The 6,865-nt window shown below is 36.6% G+C and overlaps 1 protein-coding gene across 1 annotated transcript in view; it reads left to right on the top strand.

Annotated features, from left to right (window-relative positions):
- Positions 1 to 6,865, top strand: part of LOC144958707 (sensorin-A-like) — a 37,258-nt gene that overhangs the window by 10,512 nt on the left and 19,881 nt on the right. The gene's annotated exons all lie outside the window — the stretch shown is intronic.

Below are 6,865 nucleotides of genomic sequence, written 5' to 3'. Positions count from 1 at the left end.
CTGCCAGTCCTTTTGGATTTCAGTATCAGACTATAGATAGTATGCGCTTGGCTAAGAAGCTCATAACATTGCCATCCGGAAGTATAACCGACCAACACACAAAACTGTGTGTATCCATGAAAGTTTATAGTCGGGTTAATACAATTCAGCGGATGGCAAAAAACAATAACAAAGACCTGAGTGACGTCATCTTCGAACTATCTATAACATAACGATGGCTGCGCTGGAACCCACTAAGATTTATAGTTTGACGTCATTTTCTTTTAGGTTTTTGCACCGTCTAGTGAGTTGTCATTAGTAGTGCTCAAGGAAACAAGTGATCCTATTGGTTGAACTACTGAATACAACTCACGAATTGTTTTCTTTTGTGGCCAAAGACTTGCCTTTTGACGTCATTTTCTAGTCAGTATCAGCCTACACGTTGACGATGGCTACGGTTCTAGTGTCAGGGTATAAGTTAACGATGCCTACAGTTCTAGTGTCAGGGTATAAGTTAACGATGGCTACGGTTCTAGTGTCAGACTACTATAAGTTAACGATGGCTACGGTTGGACACAAGGAAGTGACAGAACCTGTGATAAACACATTGACATCAGTCTCACCTGACTGACGTCCGTCTTGTCGGAGACCTCCGACGTCTGGAAGTTGAAATGAAGATAGCTATGATCGCATATTATGATGTAAAACCAAAGGAAAACAAGACACGTGGAGGTTGGCGTGTTCAGGTAAGAAAAACATTCGAAGATTTATTAGAACGTGAACACTGGGTGGGGTTTCTGACCTCCCATAGTGGGCAGGGAGGTACATACTGTGTCTTCTATCCCCTTATGTCCGTTTTCCAACTTGCGTTCTGTCTTTGTCTTGGAATGAGATTACTTGGTTTTGTCCTTACCTGGCCGGAGTCCTGGCTGGGAGAGAAACAGTCAAATGCATAGTTATTGATTTGGGAGATGATATTTGTTTTCCTTGTAAATCATCTCTCTGTTATGAATTATTATATTTGTTATTTTAAATGTATGATGTAAGCATTTGAGTGTATTCCTCTTTGTTAGACTTTGTGCTTGTGTCCGGATGAGATTTATAGGTGATCTCAAACTAAGTACATTGGTGGTATGCTCTTGGAATCTACATCTGATCCCTATTTGTTCCCAGTTCCCCTATGTCTTACTTTTTCTTGGGTGCTTTAATTGTAATTCTTGAACTTTTTACTATCCCATTTTCTTCCTTTTTACTGGCGCTGATATAACCTAAATGTGTTGCAAGCGCCGTAAAACCCTTAAAAAAAAAACAAAACACAAAAAAAAAAACAACAAAAGAACGTGAGCACAACAAGCTCAGCATGATTTGTTTACTCCCTCCATCAACCCGCTGAGGGATGTACACGCGACTAATAGGCTTCAACAATCATGATGCTACTTCCCTCATATTGACGCCTTGTGACGCCAACTTCGAACATTCTAAAGAGGACAATTTACAAGTATTTCTCCAGAGGGGTGAAACGAGGAATTCTTTTTCATGGCAAGAGGATATAGCAATATGGCTCACAACCAGAACTCAGAGAGGAGAGGTCAAAATAATTATGACATCAACAGTCGTAACTTCCCTCGTAATGAAGCTTGGTAACTTAGTAACTGGCTCTAAACTATCGGAACAATGGCGGACGCCATTATGAAATATTACTTCAACGAGCATAAACGCGTATCCAGAGGACAAAAACGTTATAAATATGATCTTGTTTTGACTTTTATACATTCTGATCACATGACATATGAAAAGTTCTAGCCAGCATGAAGAATAAAAAGTACCGTTCTTTGTTTAGAACCTCACTGCTCGCCGTTGCTAGGCGACGTGACATCAAACTATTGAATCCAATTAGCACTCTTGAAATATCGGTTAACAGCACTATTTGTGCTATCTGTCACGAGGACAGAGAAGTCAGGACGTTGTACTTTAGTCCTCCTTATGACTAACAATAGCAAATTTTAAGAAAAATCTAGACTCATCTTTTCCAGAAATTTTTATCCCAGGCATTTTCTTATTGATGAGTAACTTATACGTTTTATTTTTTGATTCCATTTTGTTGAATGTCAATTTTATTTTGTAAAACTTGCATAGTTAGTGTGTGTGACTGTTGTGCGTGTCTGTTTAACTCGGCATGAGTGTGTTTATGGTTTGACAAGTATATTGTAAAGCGTTTTGAGGCTTCGGTATTTAGCGCTATAAAAGAACACTTTATTATTATTATTATTATTATTATTATTATTATTATTATTATTATTATTATTATTATTATTATTATTATTAACAAAAGATAGAATGAAGTGACTACTCATGTCTTTGTTATAGGGAATGAGATTAGCGGAAGAGTAGCGTCCCTTGATTGGACGTCACCTTACAGAGAGAACGTCACCATAGTTTTGCGCATGTGTCTTCCTCTCGTCCTTTCTTTTGGTGAAGTGTCTCATGCCGCTTTCACCGGAAGCGCAAAACCAATATGACGTTCTCATATCAAGGGACGCTACTCTTCCACTAATCTCATTCCCTATTGTTTTTTTTTGTTTTTTTTTGTTTTTTTTTTTGGGGGGGGGGGGGGGGGGTTTGCCATCCGTGTTTATATGTAATTCTCACTAAACTGTATTACTCAAACTATAAACGTTCAACGTTCACACATCGTTTGCACAAAGTATGTATTTAGTCCTAAAGAAGAGTGGTTTCACACTTCCAAGAAGATTGGAACCAGTATTTTGACATTGCATTTTTGTTCTTTATTTCAACATTCGTTAAATAATAATAAATTTATTCATCCCTAAGCGTAAATTTCTCTTCAGGATCTATTCCAAGGGAAGACTGGAATAACTCAGGCGTCAGCCGCAGTACAGCGCCGCAAAGTGAGTCTAAGGCTAGGTGACTTGCTCAAGGCCACACAGCGCGACGGGTAGTCGAACTCGGTACCTACCTTTCGGGTACAAAGCAAAGAGCATACCTCTGAGCCACACTGTCCAATAGACCGGTATTGTAATAATATACGTGTAACGCCAGGACCCTCATTCTCACCAGGGCTGATAAAACACGATACAGAAAGTCCAAACAGCAGTAAGACTATTTATGACAGGCTTCACATTGAAAGAACGGGGATGCATACTATCTGCCCTTCAAATACTCAATTGGGAGCGCGTTAACCCTCTCCTTGCCAACTATAGGAAAATCGTCACATTCGTTACGATACAACCAACATTTTTATTATTCAAATTTCTCTTGGACATCATAAAATTTAAAGAAAATGAACAGTGTGTTGTAGAGCATGTTTTGCTAAAGAAATTATGTATCGCAAGAACTTTACTGCTATTGTGTTTGAGTGATAAAAAATCTAATTTTGTGTTAGTTTGGTTGGAAGTTTTGGGGAAAATCCTGAAAATGGCTGGTAAGGAGAGGGTTAAAAAACCGACGTAATTATGTGTGTGCATTCCAATGTTTCGGTACGTCTTCAAGTTTATTTAGGGTCAGCAGCATTTTCTTACCATGTTGCTTACTGCATAGCTCTTGACATCAGGTTATGTTGGTAAATAAATGGTCGTGTACGACATCTTTGACTGATTTTATATGGCGGCGTAAACATTTTCACACTGTTTTCCGCCAAAAACATCTGTTATCATTCCATCTCTCGCCAACTCATCGCTTTACAATCTGATTGTTCCATCCCAAATGCTTTGTCAAGAGCTAATCTTCAACTCTTCCATATGCTTCAGAAGGCCCTCTTATGTCATATAATGATGTCTTGGAACATTAATTTGCCCTGTTTTCTTCTTAATTAGTTGTGGAAAACAAAAACAGACCCAATCGACAAAATTAAATGATTTTTTAAAATGTGCCGAAATTGCTTTCACAATGCCTCATGTGAATTCGCTATTGAATGTTTGTGTCTATTTATAGCGCGTACTCATAGGCACAATTAACAAATAAAATTGCACGCCTAAATTGAATTCTCATTTATACATAATTTGCCTTGTAAGCTATGCCAAGTTATTTTTTTCTAGAAAAATGTGTTGCTTTTGGTAACACTTTATCTTCTTTCTTCGCTCATATCTCATTTTTAAAAAAAATGTATCCAGAGGAGAAAATCATTATAAATCTGATCATGTTTTGACTTTTATACATTCTGGTCACACGACATGTGAAAAAGTTCTAGTCAGCATGAAGAATAAAAAGTACCGATTTTCTTTGTTTAGAACCAAGCTGCTCTTGTTGATCGGACGTGACATCAGACTATTGAATCCCATTAAGACACGTATTTTACTCTTTAATCTCTGCGAGGCTATGTGGTCTAGTGGTATGACACTCGACTTCGGATCGGAAAGTCCTGGGTCCGAGTACCGAGCGTTGCATAGTTTGGTCCTTGGAAAAAGGCTCTTTTCTCACACATCTTCCCTCGTCCTGAGGTGTAAAATGACTACCTGGCCGTAAACAGCGCTGTCTCAGTCCGAAAAAAAAATGTGATAAGTCTAAGAGGCGTCATGTGATGACTCGTCCTACATGTTATGAGTTGTTGTTTGCTAGGATAGGGGCCACTTGTAAAGCGCTTTGAATTTTTATTAACCGTTTAGTAATGCGCTATATTAAAGGTCAAATTAAGGCACCAAATAAAACATAAAAACGAAAATACCTGATAATAATAATAATAATATTAATAATAATAATAATAATAATAATAATAATAATAATAATAATAATAATAATAATAATAATGATAATAATAATAATAATAATAATAATAATAATAATATAATGATAATAATAATAATAATAATAATAATAATAATAATAATAATAATAATAATAATAATGATGATAAATAATAATAATAATAATAATAATAATAATAATAATAATAATATATAATAATAATAATAATAATAATAATAATAATAATAATAATAATAATAATAATAATAATAATTAATGGCATTTATATAGCGCTTTACCCAATTGTTACAGGCTCTAAGCTCTTTACAGTGATATAAAACAAAATATATTACAGTAAAACAAGTTTGATGGAAAAGTGATACGAATTCAATTTAACAACAACAAAATATGATAATAATATTGCAACATTATGACGTAAAAAGATAAAACTTTAAACGAGATTTGAAAGTTGTCAACGAATCCGAGCATCTCACGTGTGACGGGAGAGAATTCCAAAAATGGGGGGTTGAAAATTGAAAAGATTGTTCGCCTATTTTCTCCTGTTCTCCCTGAATGATGAAAAGCGACTTAGCAAGTTTTGAAAATCGCTTTTCTAATATTTGATATCATACATATTTTATTTTAACATGTGACATGGCTTCAAACACGCCCATCATTTTGGGCATCAATTTCCACGTGTTCCTGGAGAATACGTCATTGGGTTGCTATGAACGACCGACTGGTTAATTAATTATACGTTTGTCTGGTGTCTGTCTGGAATTTTCTACGAATCTTACCAACTCGAACAGGTGATATTATGTTTATAATTAAAGAGACAAAGCGTGCATCAAAAAGGAAGAAAAAGTCGTAATTTGACACTTTCTATTTTTCCGGTTCAAAAACCTTTGGATGTAGCCTGTGCACTTCGGAGGACTAATGTTGAATAGCTTCTACGTATTGAATCATACGGGAGCGTGACTATTTGTAGTAGCTTGATGTATAGATAGTATGCGCTTGGCTTATTATACGTTTGTCAGGTGCCTGGAATTTTCTACGAATCTTATCAACTCAAACAGATGATGATTTTATGTGTATAATCAGAGAGACAAAGCGTGATTTAATAAGGAAGAAAAGACGTGATGTTTCACCTACTTTTCCGGTTCAAAACCCTTTGAAAGTGTGTATGTAGCCTGTCCATCGGAGATCTAATGTTGAATAGGTTACATATTGAATCATACGAGAGCGTCTGTAGCAGGATGTAGCTATAGATAGTATGCGCTTGGCTAAGAAGCTCATAACATTGCCATCCGGAAGTAGAACGGACCAACATAACAAAACTGTGCGTATCCCTGAACGTTTATAGTCAGGTTAATACAGTTCAGTGAGCATTACTCATAAACGCGGATGGCAAAAAACAATAACAAATACCTGAGTGACGTCATCTTCGAACTATCTATAGATAGCATGCGCTTGGCTAAGAAGGTCACAACCTTGCCATCTTGGAAGTATAACGGACCAACACTCAACACACCAAACTATGTGTCGCCTTGAACGTTTAAAGTCTGGATAATACAGTTTAGTGAGAATTACTCATAACCGCGGATGGCAAAAAATCAATAACAAAGACACGAGTGACGTCAACTTCATACTATCTATAGATAGTTCGAAGATGACGTCACTCAGGTATTTGTTATTGTTTTTTGCCATCCGCGTTTATGAGTAATTCTCACTAAACTGTAATAACTAGACTATAAAGGATCATGGTTACACACATTATTTTGTGTTGGCCAGTTATACTTCCGGATGGCATTGTTATGAGCTTCTCAGCAAAGCGCATACTATCTATAGGCATATTCTAAGTACCGTCAACTGGGGTCACTCTGCTTTAAGGGGTGACTTTGCCTCTATAGATAGAATGCGCTTGGCCAGGGAGTTCACAACATTGCCATCCGGAAGTATAACGGACCAACACACAAAACTGTGTGTATCCATGACCGTTTATAGTCGGGTTAATACAGTTTAGTGAGAACAACTCACAAACGCGGATGGCAAAAACAATAACAAAGGCCTGAGTGACATCATCTGCATACTATCTATAGATATGGACAAACTAGATTACACCCACATTTGCAACAGTTATTTCTATTGATGAAAAACCAAGTCCTCTAATAAGGGAAATACCTGC

The sequence above is a fragment of the Berghia stephanieae genome, chromosome 13 (assembly GCF_034508935.2).
Source record: "Berghia stephanieae isolate SIO BIC M18660-M18661 chromosome 13, UCSD_Bste_1.3, whole genome shotgun sequence".
NCBI classification, from domain to species: Eukaryota; Metazoa; Mollusca; class Gastropoda; order Nudibranchia; family Aeolidiidae; genus Berghia; species Berghia stephanieae.
This window is presented reverse-complemented; position numbering and strand designations above follow the sequence as displayed.